Source organism: Elephantulus edwardii, unplaced genomic scaffold (genome assembly GCF_000299155.1).
Source record: "Elephantulus edwardii isolate Elephantulus edwardi_28Jun2011 unplaced genomic scaffold, EleEdw1.0 scaffold00089, whole genome shotgun sequence".
Taxonomy (NCBI): domain Eukaryota; kingdom Metazoa; phylum Chordata; class Mammalia; order Macroscelidea; family Macroscelididae; genus Elephantulus; species Elephantulus edwardii.
The window spans coordinates 580,516-604,448 of NW_006399839.1; the positions used below are offsets into that span (position 1 = coordinate 580,516).

Genomic DNA, 23,933 nt, shown 5'->3' on the forward strand with positions numbered 1-23,933 from the left:
TCGGGATGGGTGTGTCGGAGGCGGTGCGGTTGGCGCAGGATAGGGCAGGGTTTAGAGCTGTTGTGCATAGGGTCGCTAGGAGTCGGAAACGACTCGATGGCACATAACAACAACAATTATTTTCATGACAAGAGTCCAGAATTGAGAGTTGCATGGTGGTGTGGACTCGGGGGCAGGGGAGGAATTGTATCATAATGAAATAATACTTTTTTTTTTTTTACTTTTCAAAGTGAGAAACCAACTAGGAGGAGGGGTGGGGCAGGGAACAAAATGTGCAACAATGAATTAATGGAAATTTAAAGTCGCTGTAAACTTTCATTAAAATACAATTAAAAAACAAATAAGCAACCGCAATCAGCATCCTTTCTTTTATCAGCCAGATGCTTGGCCATTTATGCCATGAGGACTAGCTGAAGGATACCCATTAAACAGGACTTCTGAGGCATCAGCCAGGATTTCACGATCCTTGTAAGGCACAGCAGGGCCTCCGGATGAGTGCTGCAAGAAGTTAAGCCCTGGACTCTGAGGTGCCTCAGATGAAAGGCCTGGTGATCTGTTTCCCTGAAAACTCTACGGAGCACCTCTGCTCTGCACAACTGGGGTTGCAATGAGACGGAACCAATCATGAGAACCACAGCGAGTCTGGGGTGTCCCGGTGGCTCTTTCAGGATGTAGAAGTTCTCATCAATTTTCCAATAATGCTCCAGACGGGATTAATGTTACTCCTATAGCATAATGGTCTGGGAGACAGAAGCCTGCAAGCTCCGGTCAACTACCATCAACCCGAGTCTGAGAGCTGTCAGAGGTGACGTGGAAGACTTGCCACTGTGATTTTTATTCTCCTGGCCCTTCTCTAGTCCAGTCCTGTCTCCTTCTCCCTTCCCTGTGCTAATTCTCATCTTTAGGAAGCGGTGCAACCCAAACCATGCAGATGTGCAAAGAGAAATCGCCCCAGAAAGCTGGTCTGCAGCCAAGTGAGACTTTTTGCTAGAAGGAGCTGGAATCACAGACTTGGATGGATTTGCTCAGGACACTGTTGTTGTTGTTATGTGCCGTCGAGTCGCTTGCGACTCACAGCGACCCTATGTACAATAGCCCTAAACTCTGCTCTGTCCTGTGCCAATCGCACTGCCTCTAACACTCCCATCCCGATTATCCCAGTCACTGAATCAATCCACAGAAGACAAATCAGAATGTGGCTTGGCTGGGGCTTTGAAAAAGAGCGCTGGAGGTTTAAGTGCGTGTTGTGCTTCTAATGGAAAAGTCAGTGGTTCAAATCCACCAGTCCCTTCAAGGGAGAGAGGTGGGCACTCTCATCTACAAACGCGTGCAGCCTTGTAAGCCTGCTGAAGGGTCATCTTGAGTAGGAGCTGACTCATTGGCAGTGGGCGTGGCTTGGTTCTGAAAGGCAGGGTTGGGTCATCAAAGCACCACCTCCTCCCTGCTCTTGAGTCAACGACGTCTATCGCTGAGATAGTGGCTCTCCATCAATTTTCTGAGGCTGTACATATTTATGGAAGGGGACATCCATCTTTCTCCCTCTGAGCAGCTGGTAGATTTGAACCACTGACCTATTGGTTTGCAGCACAGTGCATAACCCACTGTGCCGCCAGAGCGTCTCAAGCAACATCCACACAAGCCTAGTTGTGCTTTCCCACCAATCCAAAATGTGGAGAAAATTCTTGTGAAATTGCTCCCCACAGATAAGAATCAAAGATCATTCTAATCTGCTCACCAACATAGAGTGTTGTTCTGCGCCATCCAGTCAGAACCGACCCATGGCTGACCCTCCAACAGGTTTTCAGAGGCTGTCAATCACATGGGAGGTGACTGCCTATCTTTCTCCCACGGAGCAGTTGGTGGATTTGAACCACGTACCATTGGGTTGGCAGTGCAACTCCTTATCATTAGGCCACCAGAGCTCCCTCACCACAGATTAGCAAACACAATCGCTTAGCTTGCTCTATGCCTGCTGTGCTTACTGGTTCTTGCACACCTTGCATAAATGATTTGTACTTGAGCAATAACGTAAAAGTTGGTGACTTGCACCTAGTTGGCAATGCCCTAAGAGAAAAGTCCTGGTGATCACTTTTTGAAGAATCACCCACTGGAAAACCTTGTGTCTCTCTCTGGCAGTGCTTCTCCATGCTGGGTTCTGGGAAGTAGGGTTTCGGCGAGCAGAGAATGAGGCCTCAGCTGCAAGAAGCAAATCCCAGGGAGATCCCTGAGCTCACAGTGGGGCTGACGTGGGGATCAGACTGGCCTGCTCTCCCTCTGGCCCCTGTGATGAATACACCAGATTCATAAACACACACATGCATCACCCACACATCCACTTTTATATCAATAGCAAATGCATTCCAGATGTGAGTGTGAGGTGATGGGCTTTGTGCTGCTGACTCTTCATTTTTGGTTAGGTCCTGGCCCAGCCGAGCACACAGCCTATTGTTTTTGTATCAGAAATGCTGGCCTTACCTGCTTCATAAGCCGGAGGAATTCACAGCAACCTGCGAGGAAGCAGTGGAATGTAGCTCTCAGATCCGATTAGAGAGCTGTGGCTGGTCCCCTGGGTTCTCAGGTTCACACTCTGCAACCTACAATGTCCTCCATTGTCTCCCTGCTGGCCGGCTGCAGGACGGCCAGGTTTCGGCAGCCCCTACTCCCGGCCCACATGCACAGCCCCAGAGGCCACCTGGAGAGCCGCTGACCCTTGGTCTCCTATCCTCTCCACAAGTCCTCCTCTTGGTGGCCTTTCTGGAGTCAGAGAGAGGGAAGTGGCAGGTTTTAGTGTCTCCTGAAGAAGTTTAACTCTTTCCAACTTTTTTTTTCTTGTTGTGTACCACTGAGTCGGATCCAGCTGGCACAGGAGGAGATTGCCCTTTCTTCTCCAGCGGAGCATCTGGTGGATTCGAAACGCATGTCTTAGGGATTGCAGCATAGCTTCTTGCCACTAGGCCACCAGAGCTCCAGTCTTCCCAACTTTTGAAGAGTCTCGATTCTTTGGTTTGGAGGAGACCGTGAGCTCAGAGCATAAGCGCTTGAGTCAGAATCCTGATCTGGCCATTTATCAGCTGTGTGACCTTCAGCAAACAGCTTAACCTCTCTGAGTTTTAGATGACTCATTTATCTACACATTGTGCTTTCTAAATTTTTTAAAAAAAATTATTAAGGTTTGGATGAAATTTTACAGAGAAAATTGGTTTCCCATTCAATCATTCGTCCTCATTTTTGCTTTATGACATCAATAACAATTATTCCAATGTAACAGCACACGTCCAACTTCCTCTTTGTGTTTCTTGTTTCCACTGGTCCTTCTTTGTTATTCTTTCCTGCCTTCCGAGCATCACCCCAAGGCAAACACCACTGTTCATGATATCACGTTTGGTGGGTTGTTATAAGGCGTTCATACTTTCTTTCTCCTTTATCAAGGATCTCTTATTATGATTCCTTCAGAGCAGCTGCTTGTGGATACTGGGCACCATCTGTTACTTCTGGTCTCAGGGTCATGGAATATGGGATTTTCTAGTCTATTGGTCCTTTGGACTAATGGTTTCCATTCATCTTTTGTCTTAGTCACTCTCTTTTGCTTCAGATGGGGAGAGACTAATAGTTGTATCTTAGAGGACCACTCATAACCCTTGAAGATCGCAGGTGCTACTCATCAAAGGATGTAGAACATTGTCTTCGTGGACTGTATCATGCCATTGACCTTGATGTCTTCTGAGATGGTAGTCTTGAGCTCCCTGGACTCATTCCCACAAGGTATTGGGCCAAGGGTAAGATGCTTTCATAACTCTGTCCTCTTAATCCTCTACTATATTCATGGATATATTTGCAGCATATATAAATATACGTGCATAGCAGTAACAGCAAAAATCTATGAACAGACACACAGACGTGCAAGCTAAACAAGGATAGGAAGCCAAATGGGACTATACTCACGAGCATACACAGGTTTGATAGCTGTGTAAAGTGAAATACTGGGTCCTGGAGTCAAGGTTGGCAGCTTTTTAGGGAGCCCTCTCTTTGTGGGGTGGGCACATATGAGACTCTCCCTTGGCGTGTGCTTGGTGGATGGATGGAGGAAGAGGCTTAGCTAATAATCATTCTAGTACAACACTCACAACAGCACAGCGATAAGGATATTGATGTTGGTCATTCTGGGGCTGCTTATTTTAAAACTCTGCCTTCCTTGTTTCTTGATGAGTACATCAAGGAGTAGATATTATGTTGTCCTTTACAGATGAGGCATTGAGGTTTAGCCCAAAGTGGCATGATAGTAAAAGGCCAGAACCTGCACGTGACTCAGGGATTCAAGTGTCCTTTGTGCCTGACACCAGGTAGACCCCCATGCTGGACTCATCTGTCAAAATGGTAGAAAGCTTTGAGTCAGTCCTGTGCTGTTCATGACCTCAGGGTGTGGCTTTTCTCCTCGTCATGGTTTTAGATAGCACAGTTCGAAGCACGGACGGGACCAGTAAAACTTTCTAGGACGGGGACCATAGCATTCTGTGGTTCATAGTCCTTCACCTGGAGTGGAGGAGAAAACAGTGGTGAAGCCTTTGATCTCTGGTCCCATCACTCTGAGTGGTGGCCATGGCAACCACCAGACCCAAATGGTGGAGAATGGCTGTATTGTTCCATTCTCTGCACCTTCATTCCACTTTAATTACCTGTGTGACTCTGGCTGGTTCCCTCCCAGCCTGAGCAGACACTAGGTAGTCACATGCAGAGACCAAAGGACTCATCTCTCTGACTCCCTCAGTCTCTTTTTAATTTGCTCTCTCTGGTTCTCAATGCTTCAAATGATTTCTGGTTCACACTGACCTGAATTCAAATCCCAGTTATTTAACTGAGTCCTGTGATCCTACATAAGAAGTCATGGTGCATTTTAAAGCCCCAGTTTTTCTCATCTGTAAATAGGGCACAATAGGATACCCTCATTTTCAGGTTAAAGGTCAACATCTACAAATCCCAGCGGCTGGATGTAGTAAGAGATTAATAAAGGTGGTGGAGGTCTTCATAAGTAGGGATTGACTTGACAGCAGCTAATTATTGGTAGATGCACTTAGAGGGTAACCCGAAGGTTGGTGGTACGAGTTCACCCAGAGATGCATCAGAAGAAAGGAATGGCAACGTAGTGCTGAAAACTCAACCCTTTTAAATTTCCTGATGTAAGTACTTTGACACCCATGAGGTGAGTTGAAATAAACTTGATTGCAACTCTCGCTGATAAGGGTGGGGATACTGATGGCCCAGATGACTTCTGGACATGGTTGTTGATTGGCGTTGATTTCTCAATGGTGACTGGACTTTTATGGCCAAATTGATCTATTCATTCATTCATTCATTCATTCATTCATTCATTCATTCATCTGTTCACTTGTTTGTGTTCAGGTCTGAGGGATGACCCAGCTCCAGGACATGGAAGCTCTTTGGGTGTTTCTCTCCCCTCCTCTGATCCTGTCTTGCTCTGTCTCACCACCTGGTTGTTGAGTACGCTGTACCCTCTGCCTGTGCACCCATCCTTCTCTCCTCTTCCCCAAGTTTACTCCTGTTTATTCTTCAGATCTCATCTCTGTAGTCGCTCTGTTCATCCACTTTCTTCTCTTTCACTGACCCTCCACTGTTCCAAGGGCTGGTCTTTCCTGACAACATGCCCAAAGAATATGAAGTGACATCCTACCACCCTTGCTTCCAAAAAGCACCCTGGCTGCACTTCCTTCCAGACAGAGTTGTTTGTCCTTTTGGAATGCCATGGACCACGGACCGATCCCATGCACATAGTTCTTGAAAGAGCGTAATGCTTAAGGTGGACCTTTTTAAGTGGTTAAGCTAAATCACTGTCTGATTAAGATTTTTAAAAATTTTTTTAAAAATTAATTTTAAGAAATATTTTTGTCTTAAGATTTGAAGATGATTACGGGTAAATCATGTCAGGGGTTCAGCCAATCTTTCTGGTTCCAGGAAGTCTGGAATGCACAAGAATTTGAAATTCAGCTCTGCAGATTGTCTGAGGGGTTTCTTGGTCATAAGTTTTGAAAGACAAAGTTTGCCAGGCCTTTCTTCCACAGTGCTAGTGGGTAAGTCTGAACTGTCAACTTTGTAGCTCGCAAGTGAGCATGTAACCATTGTCCCACCCAGGGAATCACCATTATCTCTGATTCTATGGCCATTTTGAAAACTCCATCAAAGCATGATCTCTAGTGTGTGGGTCACTCTGGCACATGAACCCCCAAAATGATCACCGTGTCTGTCACTTCTCTCTGCAGCTCCAGGATGACCCAGCACTGCAAAGGGTCTTAACTAAAGAACATGTAACGGCAGGGCCTTATGTCCTGCTTCTAGCCACGGAAGTATTTTGTTTCTGAGGGGCCTTTTGGCATAGTCCTGACCTCATCCACAGCTTGATGATGTGATTAATTTAACTCTCGGAGTCCAGCAGGGAGGGGGCTGAGCCTCTGGGATTCCCCAGCAGCGTGCTTCTCCCAAAGCCCCAGATGACTTGATGGGACGTGATGCTGAATAACACATTGTTTATTCACAATTCCAAAGGACCTTCCTGTATTCCTTTCCCACAGAGCGACTGTTTAAATTAAGGTGTTTAGGTGAGAGGCAAACATTGATGTTGTAAAGACACAACCCACGCATTTTTAGGGAAAGGAAGATTTACCCAAGACTTGAGGGGAGGTGGAGATGGAAGTCAAAAGAGGAAGCAGACCCCATGTGTGACAAAGTCGAGCTGAGCATCATAGGGTTTTCTTGGGTGTTATTTTAATAGAAGCAGATTCCGTGGTGCTGTTAGATAGGTTTGAACTACCAGCCTTTTGGCGAGTAGTTTAGGGCAAATGGTTTGTGACACTGAAGGACCCTGGGAAACAGGACAGAAAGAGAACAATCTTGGCAAGCTGCCCTTTATCTTCCTTGGAGGGTTTTGGAAGTGTGGAGATCAACATCCATAGTGTTTTCCACTATTTGGTCCATTTGATCAAGGTTCTGGCTTCTCTCTTTCAGTCTGAAGAAGGATCCTGTTTCTTAAAAGGGGCACCTTGGTGAGCTCTGGTGGCCTAGTGGCAAGAAGCTGCACTGCAATCCCAGAGGTGCATGGTTTGAATCCACCAGATGCTCTGTTGGAGAAGGAGGGGCACTCTCCTTCTTTACCAGTCAGATGCGATTTGATGGTACACACCACCACCACCACCACCACTACTATAAAGAGACACCTTGCCCAGAATTCAGGACCACTAACTCCTATACCAGCCAGTGCTCTTTATTTAAACTCCATATTCTCTCAGCCAAATAGCATGGTTCTAGAAAGTACTAAGTGTTTGAGCCAAAGATGGTCTGTCTTACCAATTCCAGAGGTGGGAAAAAAACAAAAGGAACACAACCATGTTGATTTAGTGCTACAGAGAAACTATCTAGAAAGTGCAGGTTTTGCTTGAAAACCCTTTGCTGTCGATGCTCACTCACAGCAAACCTACAGGACTGAGCAGAACTGCCTCACGTGGTTCCTAGGCTGTAAATCTTCGTGGAATCCAACTGTCTCATCTTTTTCCCTATGGAGCTACTGGTGGCTTCGAATGGTCAACCTTTTGGTTTCCTCCATGTTTAATCCTCTGCACACGAGGGCCTGGAAGGGGCGCAAACTCTAGGGCTTGGAGGAGTGGCACAGATGATGAAGCAGGTCAGCGGCCTATCAGGTCTATCAGGTTTATCAGGTGGAGTCCTTCAACTAAAGGAGCTGTGCTGCCAACCCAAAGGCATATAGTTCTAATCCACCAGCTGCTGCCTGGGAGAAAATGGGCAAACTCCTTCTAAATCATCTACTGCTTCTGCAAAATCCCTGGAGAGTCAAGCATGGGCTGGTTCTTACTCAATGGTCAACAAGAAGAAAAACTCAGTAAAACAAGGGAGCTTTGATGGCCCACTGGTCAGAAGTTGCTCTGCCAATCCAAAGGCACAGGTTTCGAAATCAGCAGCCAGTCCAAGGGAGAAAAGTAGACTACCTTCTCCAGTGAGAACTAGAGCCTCTGAAAAGTAGCTGGAGGGTTAGCAATGAGTCAGTTCCAATTCAACTGTACACAACATCATAAGGAAATAATGGTGAGGGTTCTGTGACAAAGAGCGACTGACACCCTGACAATGTGGAAAGGGGACATTAGGGAACGGTGGGAACTGTGGCAAAATGGAGAGTGCCCTGCCTCCAGCCGTCACCCACCACTCAGCTCTAACTGCTTATGATTTTATAGGAATGCAGGCTTTGTGTCGCCAGCACTTCCAATGTTTCAAGAAAAGCTGGAAAACTGGAATTTTTATGTGAAAGCTTTGATTTTTAAGTGTTGGCAACGGACTGAAAATTTTAAAACTAGATCGCGTGGGCCAACACACTGTAAGCCAAACATAACAGGTCTGGGGGCTGGATCCAGGTCACACACAGCCAGCTGAGATTTCTGGTTTCGCTAACGCCTGCGGACAGAGGAAGTTGTTGGCTTCTCAAGGGAGGAAGAGGTCAACTTGGACTGCTGGCAGAGACCGCCTCAGTGAGGCCCGAGCTGAATGGGCAGAGGCGGGGCAGCTTACAACCTCACTGCTGGGAGAAGGTGCAGGAAAGGTGGGACACAATAGAAAGGTTAGCGGTTCAAAGCCATCATCAGCCACCCCATAGGAGGAGGATGGGGCACCGTGCTTCCGTAAAGACTGGAACAACAACAACAAATAAAACTAGATTTCTGGTGAAATTGGAGTAGACATTTATCTTGGTTAACAATCAGGTTTCTGGTTTCAAAAAGCAAACCCCACTGCTGTCAAGGTGATTCTGATTCACGGCAGCCAAGCATCTGGTTGCTTCTGACGCTGCACATCTTTAAGGAAGGAGAATGCCTATCTTTTGGCTCTTGGATTCGAACCACCAACCTTTCAGTTAGCAACCCAACGTTTAATGTACAGTGCAATTGTTTTATTATTTTTTTTAATGTACAGATTTACCTAACCCAGCATGATTTTATTCAAAGATGAATACATGGTAAAAAGAATCAAGCTATACAAATTTTAGCCAATATGAGAGGTGAAAAAAAATCTTTCTATTTGCACTTCTTTAATGATGCATGGTTTGAGCGTCTCTCCCAATGTTTAAGAGCTTTTCTTGCAAAGAAAAACAAAACAAAACAACAAAACACTACTGCCATCAAGTTGATTCCAACCCGTAACAATCCTATAGAACGGCATCTAATTAAGCCCATTCTCTTTACAGATGGGAGCCCTGGCTGCCCACTGGGTAAGGATTTGGTCTGCCAACTCAAAGGCAAGCGGTTCGAATCCGTCAGGCCCTCCAAGGGAGAAAATAGGTCATCTCCTCCCATGTGATTTACAGCCTCTGAAAGCCTGTTGGAGGATCAGCTGACTGAATGAGTTATAACTGAATCATTACAGAAACAAACTGACTATTTTTCTATCTGCTGTGAAGGGGCTGATGGGGTTGGACCTCCAACTTTTAAGCTCAATGCTTAAGCCACTGTACGTGTAAAGCTCTTTCTGTAAATATTTACAGCCTCAGAAACCCTTTGGGTGGTTCTCTTCGGTCTATAGGGTCACCCTGAGTTGGCATTCATTGAAAGGCACCGGGTTATACAGTATTCTTCAAAATCATTGCTCGTGAGTGCTGTAATAGTATTCCATCATGCAAATGTACACAACTTCTTAATCTATTAATTTGTTGATGGACATCTGGGCTGTTTCCATTTTCTTGCTATTGTGAATAACACCACTATGAACCTATGTGTTGAACTAACTTGGTTTCATAAGGACAAATACTGCATAAGATCATTATTGTAAAAAGATACAGATTACTAGTTATAGGTGCACAGAAGTCCAAAGGAGGTAGGAGAGGGAAGAGAGGGTCTGGGGGGAGAGGAAATCATGAGATTGCACTTTGGTGGGCAGAGGGAGAGGGAGAAAGAATTAGGAAAGACCCAGTGAAGACCTGAAAAGGCAGGGTAATGGTGGGAATGGATCAATGGTGATTAATTTTGGAAAACACAAAGTATGGCTTGGCTCCACAATCAACACTCTTGGCATCAGTAGGCAGGAAATTAAAAGACAAATGGCATTGGGAAAGTCTGCTGTCAGAGACCTCTCCAATGTGCTGAAGAGCAATGGTGTCAGTCTGGAGACTAAGGTGTGCCTGATACAGGCCATGGTCTTTGCAATTACTTGCTACACATCAGAGAGCTGGACAATGACTAGGGATGATAGAAGAAGAACTGATGCCTTTGAGCTGTGGTGTTGGAGAATAGTGTTGAATAGACCATGGACTGCTAAGAGAATGAACAGGTTCGTTCTGGATAGGGTTAAATCAGGTTGCTCCTTGGAGTCAAGGATTCTGAAGCTTTGTCTGACATACTTTGGACACGTTGCAAAGAGGAACCAGTCCTGCTTGGGAGGGTAGAGGGACAGCCAGGAGAGGAAGACCCTCGATGAGATCGACTGATTCAGTGACTAGGGTAATGGGGGTAGGTGTATCAGAGACAATAAGACTGGCACAGGATAGAGCAGAGTTTAGGGCTGTTGTACATAGGGTCGCTATGAGTCGCAGTTGACTAGATGGCACATAACAACAACAATAACAACAAGGCAACAATTGTATAAAATACAATGTGAATAGAGGAATGTGTGAAACACAACACAGACAAATTTAGTATACAAACCAATAAAAAGAAAAAAAGAATTAAAAATAAATAAAGGCAGTGGGTTGTCCAGGCTGGAGGAAGTGTTCCTGGATGGAACAGATGGGGAGGTGCGGGACTATCAACCAGAAGATAACAATCCTGTCCAACCTCCAAGTACTCTGGAAGGGAGGCCTTGAAAATCCTACAGAGCTGTTCTCCCCTGTACATACAGGGCCCAGGTAGAAGGCTCAGCTGGATCCGGCGGCTGACAATGACCGCAGCAGTGGGGTTAAGTGAGGGAGACATGGGGTGGACTTTACAGGGAGGGGCAGCCACTTCCCACCTCTTCTGCATCACAACACGAAGCTCCTTCTGCTTTGTTCACAGTGTTTGGAGCTCTTTTGGAAGTGAGGAGGAGGGAAAAAACCTCACAAGACTGACAAAACCCACCCCAAACACAAGTTTCTGATACTCCGTAAAAGCAAAGGATTATCACGCATGCATTATCAGCATGCATCCCAGGGTTCTGCTGGAGGCAATGTGACCGCAGCTCAAGGCTGACCCAACGCCAGGGTCCCTCCTTGAGTGGGATCAAGGGCTTCCTGTTTGCTTCTCTCATAAAAAACGAAAGAAAGGAAGATGGAAGGAAAGAAGGCGGGAAGGAAGGGAGGAAGGGAGGAAGGGAGGAAGGGAGGAAGGAAGGAAGGAAGGAAGGAAGGAAGGAAGGAAGGAAGGAAGGAAGGAAGGAAGGAAAAAGACCATTTCCGCTCTGCATCCCAGGGTTGGGAGCCAGGCTCCGCGCAGGCGTGTGCAGAAGCCCTCTCCCGCACACACATCTGCTAGACACATTGCCATGGTGGCCCCAGGTTGCTCAACAAGGAGCCGAATGATTTCCTCTCATTACGCCCCATGTCGCTCCAAAACCGCACTCGGAAAAAGAAAACCGCGGAAGGAGTCGCAGCCCATCAAACCCGTGGCTTCAGGAGCACAGGGGGCTTGGGGAAGGGGTCAGGGGAGGAGGTGTTGGGGTGCAGGGCCAGGGCTGGCTGTGGAGAAGCCAAGAGAGCCATCGCTGGGGTGGATTCTTGTGGATCCCTCTGCGTCTGTGTCTAGAAGCGTGTATGTCTGTACATGTGTCTGGGTGCGTCTGTCTATTCATGTGTTTGTGTGTCTATCTACAGATGTGTGTATATGTCTACACAAGTGTCTGTCGATGCATGTGTCTGTGTGCCTATCTATAGACATCTCTATGTGTGCAGATGTGGCTGTCTGTGTGTCTATGTCTGTACATGTGTTCATGTGTCTCTGTGTGTCTGTCTATGCATGTGTTTGTCCCTGTGTGTCTATAAATGTGTGATTATGTTTATTATCTGAGTGTACAGGTCCGTACATGTGTTTGTATATGCTTATGTACATGTATTTGCATGTATATGGGCATGTGCTTTTATGTGTGTACACACATGTGTTTGCATGTGCACATAGGTGTGTTTGTATGTATATACATACGTATTCGTAGGTGTCTGCATATGTGTCTGTACATATGTATGCACATGTGTTTGTATGTGCATATACATGTGTTTGTGTATACATGTGTTTGAATGTATGTATATACGTGTTTGAAATGTGTATATGTACACGTGTTTGCATGTGTATCTGTACATATGTACGCACATGTGTTTGTATATGTATATGCATACACTTGTGTGTGTACATGTGTTTGCAGGTGTGTCTGTCTAACTATGCCTTTTGCTACATTTTTCTGTCTGTGTCTGGCTTGGTGCATCTGTCTGTGTATCTATTTTCAACAGAATCCACTTACCAGATGCTGGTAACACGCCCAGCTCCCATCCTAAACACTTTTGCATATAAATCAAACCAAAAAACTCCTACTGCAGTGGAGTCAATACCGATGCACAGCAACAGGTCAGAAGAGAACTGGCGTGTAGAGTGTCAGGGCTGTAAATAGTTACAGAAACAAACCCCTCATCTTTTTCTCCTCTGAGTGGTTTGTGGGTTCCAGTCACTCTTTTGGACAGCTTTAACCACTGTACCACAATGGTACCCTCCCCACAAAGGGTACCTGGTCCTGTTTAATTGTTGTCACAACTGCAGATGGCAAAGCCTATCGTCTTTCTGGGAAACTTTTAAACAAATAATTGATTTTATTGTGAATCAAGTACCACAGAACATACGCCCGTCCAACAATTCCTGCATGTATGTGTAGTGGCATTGATTATATTCTTCAACTTATGCATCCATTCTCATCCTTTTTTTTTTAATTAATTGTCCCCCATTGCCCCTAACCTCGTAGCTAAGCCTTCCAGTTCTTCTTTCACATATTTCTTTCTTTCTATTTTTTTTAAGCCCATTGCTCAAGGCAGACATCCTTTACCAATTAGGTTAAATTCTTGTTTGATTTAAATAAAACTTTTGGGTTTTTGTTTTTTGGTTTGTGTTTTTTTTTTTTAAGAGTATCTGAAGTTTAAAGATGATCTAAGAGCAATGTTGGGGAGTTCAACCAGCTTCAATGGCTCCAGAAAGTCTGGATACCATTAGAATTTAAAATTTTGTTCTGCATTCCCCCCTCCCCCACCCCCCAGCTTTCAGGATTTTTGTACAAAATCTTTGACTTATGAATTTTAGTTAGCAGATAACTAACAGTGAGTCTAAGTAGTCTGTTAATGCACACATTCAAGTGTGGATGCAGCACCTGCTGTGGGCCACACATTGTTCCAATCACAGGGACATGGCAGTGGAGGAGACACATAAATATCCTGATCAAAAATACGTATTTTATATTCTCCTGGAGGAAAAGAAGTGATAGGCCGGTGGACAAATGAATATTATTATTTCAGAACTAGTAAGTGGGGAGCTGCTAAGTCTTCAGGGAACTTGTTAAGGATGAGGGCTGCCAGCTTAACTTGAGCTAGAATTCAAGTGAACCACAGAGCAAGAACTACAATGGACTTAAGCATGGGAGTGATTGTGAAGGTGGCACAGGATTGACCAGCATTTTGCTTGGTTGTATATCATAACAACGATGACATAGGGAGAGCTACGTTGGCCTAGTGGACAGAAAGTTATGCTACCAAGCCCAAGGTGGGTGATTTTAATCTGCGGCCCTCAAGCCTGGTTCAAATTGTTTTTCTGTCAAACATTCTTCTAGGTGGCACAGCGCTGGTCTGTCCATTGCTGTACAGAGGTAACTTGTGGTTGCTGTGATGTTGAGCACTGTGACACTGATGTGCCAAATGTGATAATGGTTATCCATGGCGGACAGTGTTTGCTGGAGCTTACCAATTAAAACAAGCTTGGAAGCAGGAGTGGCATCCACTTCCGAAATGGCTTGCCTCCGGAAACTCTATGAAGAGTGCTCAGCCCTTTCGTTCATAGGGTCACTATGAGTCATCTATGACTCGACAGCACACAACAACAACAACAACAACAACAACAACAACAACATATACAGGGTTGCTATGAGGAACAGTTGACAAAAGGGCTTACAACAACCTAACCGCAACAATAACAACAGAACAGGGCAGTCTTTGCAAAGGTGTTGAAGGTGTACCTTTGCAAAGGGCTTATGGACACCAGGTAAACACAGCTTCCCATTTGGGATGCTCCATTTGACAATGGTGCTTCTCATTTGCCTGTAGGAATAACGAACCCTGCAGAGTTAGACATCTTACAGAAGCTTGTTGCTGTTGTATCAAGTGGACACAGTGGCCACGTGTACAAAGGAACACAAGTACACATAGATCAGCCACTTTCATGACTCCTGGCACTCAAGTCCACTGGCTGTCCATGTGTACTCGGAGAGTCGCCAAGCCTAAAGGGCTCTTCTTCCCTCACAGTATCAGACAATCTTCTTTTAGGATTCACTGTATCTTTTTGAATTGAGATTTTAATGAAAGTTTATAGAGAACTTGAATTTTCACTCACTCAGTGTTTCACATTTTCCTTCCTGCCCTCCCCCAGTTTGTTTTTCTCATTGGAAAAAAACCAAAAACCTTTCATTGTTGTACAATTTCCTACCTGCAGCTCAGTCCACTTCACTATGCAGCGCTTATGCTGGACTGTTGTCATGCAAAGAATACCATATATTCCTTTTAAGCAGTTCTTTCCCTCATGTGTTTCAATGCAGTGTCCATTATTTATCCTCTTTTCTTAGTTCCCCTCCCCATCCAGTCCTGATATCAGTCCTGTTTTATAACAGTGGCATTATGCAGTATTTGTCCTTTTGTGACCAAGATATTTCAGTCAGCATAATGTGCTCCAGGGTCATCCATTTTGTGTAATATTTCATGAGTTCCTTGTTTTTCAGTGCTGTATAGTATTCCATTGTATGACTATACCACAGTTTCTCTTTCCATTTGTTTGTTGATGGACACTTGGGTTGTTTTCATCACTTTGTTATTATGAACAACACAGCAATAAACATGGGTGTGTATATATCTGCTCATGTGGCAGTTCTAGTTTCTTTAGGGTATATTCCCAGTAGCGGGATTACTGGGCCAAATGGTATTTTTATTTCCAACTTTTTGAGAAAGTGTCATACTGTCTTCCATAGTGATTGCACCATTTTACACTCCCACCAACAGTGACTAAGGGTTCCAGTTTCTCCACAACCTCGCCTGCATTTGTTGTTTGCTGCTCTGTTGAATTTTGCTATTGTTACTGGGGTGAGATGATATCTCATAGCTGTTTTAATTTGCATCTCTCTTAGAGCTAGGGATTTTGGGTATTTCTTCATGTGTTTGTTTGCCATCTGAATGCCTTCTTTGGTGAAGTGTCTGTTCATATCTTGTGCCTATTTTGCGATTGGGTTGTTTACCTTTATCTTATTGTGGTGCTCGAGTATTCTTTAAATTCTAGATATAAGTCCCTTATCAGACATGTCATTACCAAATATTCTTTCCTAGTTTGTGGCTTTCCTTTTTACCCTGTTGGAGAAGTTTTTTGATGTGCACCAAGATTTGATTCTTAGAAGGTCTCATTCATTTATTTTATCCTCTCCTGGTTGTAGGTTTTTCAGGATGCTTGGAAGACTGTTCATGTTGTGGATTAGGACTTCTAGAGTTCTTTCAAGCTTTTCTCTGATGAAGTTTATAGTCCTTAGTTTTAGTCCTAGGTCTCTGACCCACTTTGAATTGGTTTTTGTGTATGGTGTGAGGTATGGGTCTTGCTTGATTTTTCTGCAGATAGTTTTCCAATTTTGCCAACACCATTTGTTAAAAAGGTTGTCATTTCCCCACTTGACTGATTTCATCTCCTTGTCGAAACTCAGTTGATCATACATAGATGGGCTGATTTCTGGGTTCTCCATTCTATATTTTCATTGGCTGATTTTTTTCCTTTCACTGGCTGATTTTGAGAAGTGGTGCACCAAGACCTCTCTGTGTGAACCTGGAAGCTCTGCTGAAACCGGTCCACCATGGGTAACTCTGCTGGTATTGAAATACCAAAAGGCCTAGCTCCGGGCTGCATCGTGATACTCAGTCACACGGCACAAAAGAATGGCAGATGGGTGGGAGTGGAGGATTGGGGTTCTACCCATGCAAATGTCTGGAAGAAGCTACGAGGTGAGGTTTTCTGTCTTTTCTGGAAGTTCTACTAAGACCTACCCACCATGGGTCACTCTACTGGTTTTTTAAAAAAATTATTATTAATTTTAATGAAAATTTACAGAGACTTTGGATTTCCATTCATTCCCTGTTGTACTTTTCTAGCTGCCCACCCCTCCCCACCCAGTTTGTTCTTCTCTTTAAAAAGTAAAAGAAAAAAAAAGAGAGAGAAAAAAGTAAAAGAAAAATCCATTCATTGTTATACAATCTCTCCCCACAAGTCCAGTCCACCAGGAAGCCTTCGATTTTCGATCTAGACTCATGTCATGACAATAATATCTAATCATATATCCCTTTTAAACAGTCTTCTCCCTTATCTGTTTCAATGCAGTACACACTATTTATCCCATCTTTCTCATTCTCCCCACAACCCCAATGTCAGTCCTGTTTTACAACAGTGGCACCATGCAGTATAAGTCCTTTTGTGACTGAGATACTTCACTCAGCATAATGTTCTCCAGGGTCACCCATTTTGAGTAATATTGCATGAGTTCCTTGTTTTTCAATGCAGTATAGTATTCCATTGTGTGAATATACCACAGCTTCTCTACCCATTCGTTTGTTGAGGGGCACTTAGGTTGTTTCCATCTCTTTGCTATTGTGAATAAAGCTGCAATAAACATACTCTACTGTTATTTGAAATACCAAATGGCATGACACTATGTGTGACCATGACAACCAGGTGGTAGTGTATGTAGCCTTAGAGGTCTACCCATGCACATGGCTGGGGAGAACTTACTAAGTGAGGCCCATTTTGCACCTCTTTCTGTAGGTGTGGCACTTTGATAGACTAGAATCCAATCTCTTTTTCTGTCCAGTATTAAACCAAGAGCCACTGAAGATGTAACAACCATCGTGATAATTGCTTTACCTAAACCCCTCAAACTGAACCCACATCCTTTACGTTGATGATGAGTCCCGGAGACCCTCCACCAAGTTTTTGAGGTTGTAAATCTTAATAGGAGCAGCTGGCCTATTTCCCCTGCACTTTGGGAGAGAGAAGTGCAACTGCTTACGGACTACACTCAAAGAAAATCAAACCCTTCTCCTACCACAGAAGACCCTGGAGAGCCCTTCTGTTTTGCTCCGGGCATCAGGGTGGACAGAGGAAACATGAGACAACAGGCAGATCTTCTCTCGGTTTTCAACAGGGAGAACTTATTCCCACGAGATTCCATTTGGATGAAGTCCAAGGCTTAGGTGACGTTTAGGCCTTGATTTTATCAGAATCGGCTTTCCCCAAGCCCACTGCACATGTTATTGATATAGAAAGCAGCATTATTTATTACTTGTTGAATACCCACGGTCTGTTCATCCCTTTAAGAACTTCACTTCTACGTCCCCAGAGGGGTTTGCAATTTAACTTAGGGGGCCTCGGAGTGTACAAGCTGAGAACGAGCTGGGATGCCCAGGACATGTGGATTCTCAGCTCATTTATTCTTCCCAGAAAGATGATTGAGAGGCCAAGTGTGGTCTTTTCTAGAGTGGAGCCTTACAACGGAAAACAGAAGATGCGATAAAAAAAAATTAATTCAATGATTAAATAATTCAGTCAATCTTCTAAACTCTAAACCGTGGCGGCACAAAGTCATCACAAACCACCGAAGAAAGGAGGGTTTGATTTCCTGGCTTCCTTTACAAGTCTCAGCTTTGGAACTTTGCTGTGCAAATGATTTCACATTTGGGTATGGGTGACAGAGTCTGGTGGCTTTTAAAGGTGGAGTAACACTCACAGACGGACACCACTGGACTGGAAGTCTGAGTGCATTTCGAACCTACAAGTGTCTGAAGATGGATCTGGTAAGGACATTGAAGTCAACTGGCACCAAGCAGTCCACAGTGTCCCACGTCCTGTTTTGATGGATGGATAGTATCTGGACTTAGAAGGTAAGTGGTCATCTAAGATGCAGTGGCTGGTCTTTTCTTGTCCATAGCAAAGCAGAGTGGAGACAAATCAAGACAATTAGCCCAAAGGCCAATGATGGACCATGCAAACTCCAGCCTTCACTCTTCAGAAGGACTAGGTGGTGTGCTGCTACCATTCCTGACCACTCTGATCAAGACCACAACAGAAAGCTCTGGACAGAGAAGGTGAAAGAAAATAGATAGTGAGGGCTTGTTGTTGTTATTATGTGCCATCGAGTCACCTATAACCCATAGTGACTCTATGTACAGCAGCTCTGAATCCTGCCCTGTCCTGAGCCAATCTAATTCTGACACACTGACCTTCTTGGAGAAGGACATCATGCTTGGAAGGGTGAAGGGACAGCGCAGGAGGGAAAGATTCTGGATGAGATGGATTGATACAGTAACTGGGGTAATGGGGGTTGGTGTGTGTGTAGTGAGGGGTGGGTAAAGAAAACGGGAAAGATGTGGTGTGAAAAACAATGTATTCAAACTTTTAAAGGAAACCAGTATAAAATAAAAAAATTATTTAAAAAAAAAGTGTGTGTGTGTGTGTGTGTGTGTGTGTGTGTATACTGTCAAATTGGATCTGAATGGTACAGGAGAAGATTGTCCCTCCTTCTCCAGCAGAGCATCTGGTGGATATGAACTGCTCACCTCTGGTTGATTTGAACCGCTTACCTCTGGGATTGCAGTGCAGCTTCTTGCCACTAGGTCACCAGAGCTCACAAAAAAAAAAATTATTTTTTTTTAAAAAAAGATAGAAACATTCAAAATCATATGAAAGACCAGATGAGCAGGTTGACTGGTCTGGAGGAGGCTGATGGGACCACCAATGCTATGGTCCTTAGATATCCTTCAAGCCTGAACTTGAACCCACCCAATCACCTTGCAGCCAAACAACAGACATATTTATAAAGTGAATAACAGCAACAGAGAGGATGTGCTGCTTGGGAAAATCCACCATAAATCCCCCTCCCCCAAAGCTCAGAGGGCAAGAAGGGACAAGAAAGAAGGACAAACGGAAAAGCGGAATCCAGAGAGGACGTGGGATCAGTACTGGTATATCAAGAGAACGTCAGTCAATGTCACACAAAGTATCTGTAACCCGTTCAATGGAAAATGGAATCACTCCGGAAACTTATGGCCAAGACACACTTAAAAAACAGAAGGCTTTGTGATGTCCTTGTGAAAATCGCAGACATTGAAAAATTCCACGGTGCATAGCTCTTCGCTGACACACCTGGGCCTCATGAATTAGGGGTCTTCTTCTGACATTCCTAGTCACTGTCCAGCTCTCTGATGCATGTGCCACATACCCATCCATATAGGGTGCTGGGACTTTCCATTCTTTTACCTCTTGTGTCACCTTCGCAGTAACTCACACACTGTAATCCCCTGACATCCTTCCACAAGCTAATTTCAGGGCCCTTCTTAAGTAAACTCCCTGCCTTTGAGTCAATTCTCACTCAAAGTGAACCTACAGGACACAGAAGAACTGTTACAAAGAATCTCTAAGGTCGTACATCTTTACAGAAGCAGGTTGTCGCATTTTATGGCTACAGAGCATTGGTGGGCCCAGACCGCCAACCTCTTGGTTAACTGCCCAACACTTAACCCACTGTGCGACCAGGTCTCTTCCCAAACGTTGTTATGTGCCATCGAGTCAGAAGATACTAAGAAGACTTTTCAGAGGCTGTAAATCATATGGGAAAAGATTGTGCATCTTCCTTCCACAGAGTAACTGGTGGATTCGAACCACCTGCCTTTGAGTTGGCAGCACAACTCCTAACCCACTATGTTACCAGAGCTCCCTCTTCCCTAAAAGTGGGGGGTTATTTATTGTCGCATGTGTACACTCCTAAGTCATTTATGATACATATAAAACTGTGCCACCAGTTTTATGAAATCCCTATGTTCAAATAAATCACTGGTGAGGCTTTTTTTAATATTTAAAAAAATTAATGAACTAATTTTTTATGAGTGAAGGTTTACAAATCATATTGCTTTTCTTAGAACTATTACTATTCATGGACATTTTGTTTCATAGCATTCATTACAATTGGTTAGTGCAATTAATTAGTTACAAAATCTAATCGATCCCTTATGGTGTGTTGCCTTTTCCGTCTTAACAGACTTGGGTGAGTGGTCTTCACCCAACTTAACTGCTGAGGATTTAGTGTTGCATCCCTAACTTCATTTCCCCTATAAGCCTCACAGTTTTTACTGAGTGATTTTGTGAGGTGATTTTTAGAGTCATCCTTGTCACGTCCTAGCAAAGTTTACTTTTATCACATGAGGCTTCTTTCTTTAAACATATCTCTTGCTTGTAAACATTATCTAAGTTGTTGCACAAAGCCGCAGTTCACTTGTTTTTAAGTTTGCATCTTACGACTTTATTGCATAAAGACAACACTAGTGAATGATCCATTCTAGTTTGGTTTGAGGTTTGGATTCTTTTCAGTTTTCAGCTATTTTTACTAAGGTGTCTACACACATAAATGCATTTCTCTCTTGGTGAAGATGTGCTTTCATTTATATTGTATGTATACCTGAGAAGAGAAGGACTAGCTCTCAGTTATTTTAAGTGTTAGGTGCCACTGAGTTGATTATAACTCAGAGCGACCTATGAACAACAGATCTGCATCTTGCTCTATCCTGTGTGATCTCTGTCATGTAAAGACCCGTGCCAGTCACTACATGAATCCATCTTGTTGAGAGTCTTCCTCTCTTTCCTCAACCCTTTATCTTCCCCAGAATGATTCCGCTCTAAGGATTGGCTCCACTTGAAAATATGCCCTAAATTGTAAAATGGCACAACCACTCTGGAAGGCAGTTTGGCACTTCCTTAAAAGCTGAACACAGAAATTCCATATGACCCAACTATTATTCCACTACTTAAAATATACCCTGAGAATATGAGAACTGAGGCACAAACTGAGATTTGTACACCAATGTTCATAGCAGCATTATTCACCATCGCAAGAACATGGAAACAGCCCAAATGTCCAATCACAAACGAATGGATTGAGAAATTATGGTACATTCACACAATGGAACACTAAGCAGCACATAGGAGCAATGACTTGGTAAATTATTATCTAACTTGGGAGGGACTGGAGAACATCATCCTGAGTGAACTAACTCAGTCCCATAAGAGTAAATATTGTAGAAGACCATTATTGTAGAATGAGAATAAGGATCCAGGAGGGGTGGGAGAGGCTGGAAGCAGAGGGATGTGGATGTACAGGGGGAAGAGGGGATTAATCATTGGGTTGTACAATTTGATGGGTGGGGCGGTGTGAGGGAAATTGAAAGAATTTGCTCAAATTTGTATTAGCATTTTGTAAATAAACTAATGAAAAGAAAAAAGTCAGCTTGGGGAGGGTGAAGGGAGGGGAGTAAAGTGTGCAACAATGAAGGAATGAAAATCTTACTTTTCTGTAAACTTCTGTTAAAATGACAATTGTTGTTATTGTTGTTATGTGCTGTCGAGTTGCTTGAAACTCATAGCGACCCTATGTACAACAGCCCTAAACCCTGCTCTGTCCTGTGCCAATCTCACTGCCTCTGACACACCCATCCCGATTACCCCAGTCACTGAATCAATCCACCTCATAGAGGGTCTTCCCCTTCTGCGCCGTCCTTCCACCCTCCCAAGCATGATTTCCCTCTCCAAGGGCCTTTCCCTCCTTACAACGTGTCCAAAGTATGTCAGACAAAGCCTCAGAATCCTTGCCTCCAAGGAGCAGCCTGGTCTAACCCTCTCCAGGATGAATCTGTTTGTTTTGTTGGAAGTCCAGGGTACATTCAATACTCTTCTCCAGCACCACAGCTCAAAGGCATCAATTCTCGTTCTATCCTCGTTAGTCACTGTCCAACTCTCTGATGCATAATAAGTGATTGCAAAGACCATAGCCTGTATCAGACGCACCTTAGTCTCCAGAGTGACACCATTGCTCTTCAGTACTTTGGAGAGGTTCCTAACAGCAGACTTTCCCATCGTAATACGTTTTTTGATTTCCTGGCTACTGGTGCCAAGAGTGTTGACTGTGGAGCCAAGCCGACTAAAGTTGTTAACAATCTCAATCTCTTCACCATCCATCCTGATGCTGCCAATTGGTCCAGTGGTGAGAATCTTCGTCTTCTTGACATTGAGCCTCAATACATACTGAAGGCTGCAGTCCTTGACCCTCTGCAGCAAGCGCTTCAGGTCCTCCTCAGTTTCAGCAAGCAGGGTTGTGTCATCTGCCTAACGCAGATTGTTAATAGATCTTCCACCAATCCTGATGCCACACTTCTCCTCATAGAACCCAGCCTCTTGGATAATCTGTTCTGCATACAGGTTGAAAAGGTATGGAGATAGGACATATCCCTGGCATATGCCTTTCCCAATTAAAATAAAAAAAATATTAAAAAAAAAGAAAGAAAATATGCCCTAAGTAAGAGAGATGGAGTTTCATCACCCTTGCCTCTAAGGAGCACTCAGGTTCTACTTCCTTCAAGACAGATTTGTTTGTGCAGCTGAACAATTTTTCAAAGGGGTTGCACCAAGGACTGGTTCCACCTGAAAACATGCCCAGAGTAAGTGAAATGAAGTTTCCTCATCCTTGTCTCAAAGGAGCACTCACCTTGAACTTCTTTCAAGATGTACTTATTTGTTCAGCTGAACAGTTCTTCAAAGTAGTTGTTCCAGTTTACCCTCCTATCCGAAGTCTCTGAGATGTCTGAGGTGCTCCGTATTATTTGTCAGCACTTGATATAATCAGACGTTATTTTTAATTTTAGTCATTTTGATGGCGATCCCATCCTTATTCATGATATTCAGGATTCTTCTGATCCCTTTACTCCATGCAATAGTCAGAATAAACTTAAGATCTGCAGCCCTAACTGCAACACTTTCTTATTAAAACTCCAAGCCATGGATTGTCAGAAAAAGAGAATCAGGGATACATGTGAAATGTGTTGTTAATCACCTCCATAAACATCTACCTCCTTTCTCATGAGACCAGAAGAACTGGATGGTGCCCAGCAATCATTACATTTCGATGAAAGAGTCTATAGAAGAATCTTGGCAAAAAAAGAGTGAAAATGAGAACAGACTTTCAAATTCTCATGAGATCTAGACTTTCTGGATCCATATACTATTTCCCTGAGATGACAATCTTTAAACCTTAAAATGAGTTTGTGTGAATGGGGAGGAACAATTTTCAAAACAGAGAAGAAAAACATAGGGTTGCACAACATGAAGAATGTGACATCACTGCAACCCAGTGAACAACAGATCTGAACCCTGTCCTACCCTGTGCCATCCTCTTCATCTCTGATGTACTTCAGCCCATTGCTGCAATCATGTGTCAACCCATCTAATTGAGGGTCATCCTCTCTTTTGTGGACCCTCCACTTTTCCAAGCATGATGTCCCTTTCCAAGGAATCATGTCTCTGTGAGACGAAGCTTTGCTATCCTTGCCTCAAAGGAACACTCTGACTGCACTTTCTCCAAGATATATCTGTTCTTTTCACAGTTCATGTGATATTCAGTGCTTTTATTCAGTACCACAACTCTAAAGCATCAATTCTTCTTCTATCATCCTTATTCACAGTCCAGCTCTGAGACGCACAGCAAGTGATGGAAAAGACCATGGTCTGAGTCAGGTACACCTTAGTCTTCAAATGGAATCATTGCTCCTGAATAATTTGGAGAGGTCCTTGAATTCAGACTTTCCCAATGCAATG

At 43.9% G+C, this 23,933-nt stretch overlaps 1 pseudogene; it reads left to right on the forward strand.

Annotated features, from left to right (window-relative positions):
• The first annotated feature begins 12,069 nt into the window (after window positions 1–12,069).
• Window positions 12,070–23,933, forward strand: part of LOC102857288 — a 96,819-nt pseudogene continuing 84,955 nt past the window's right edge.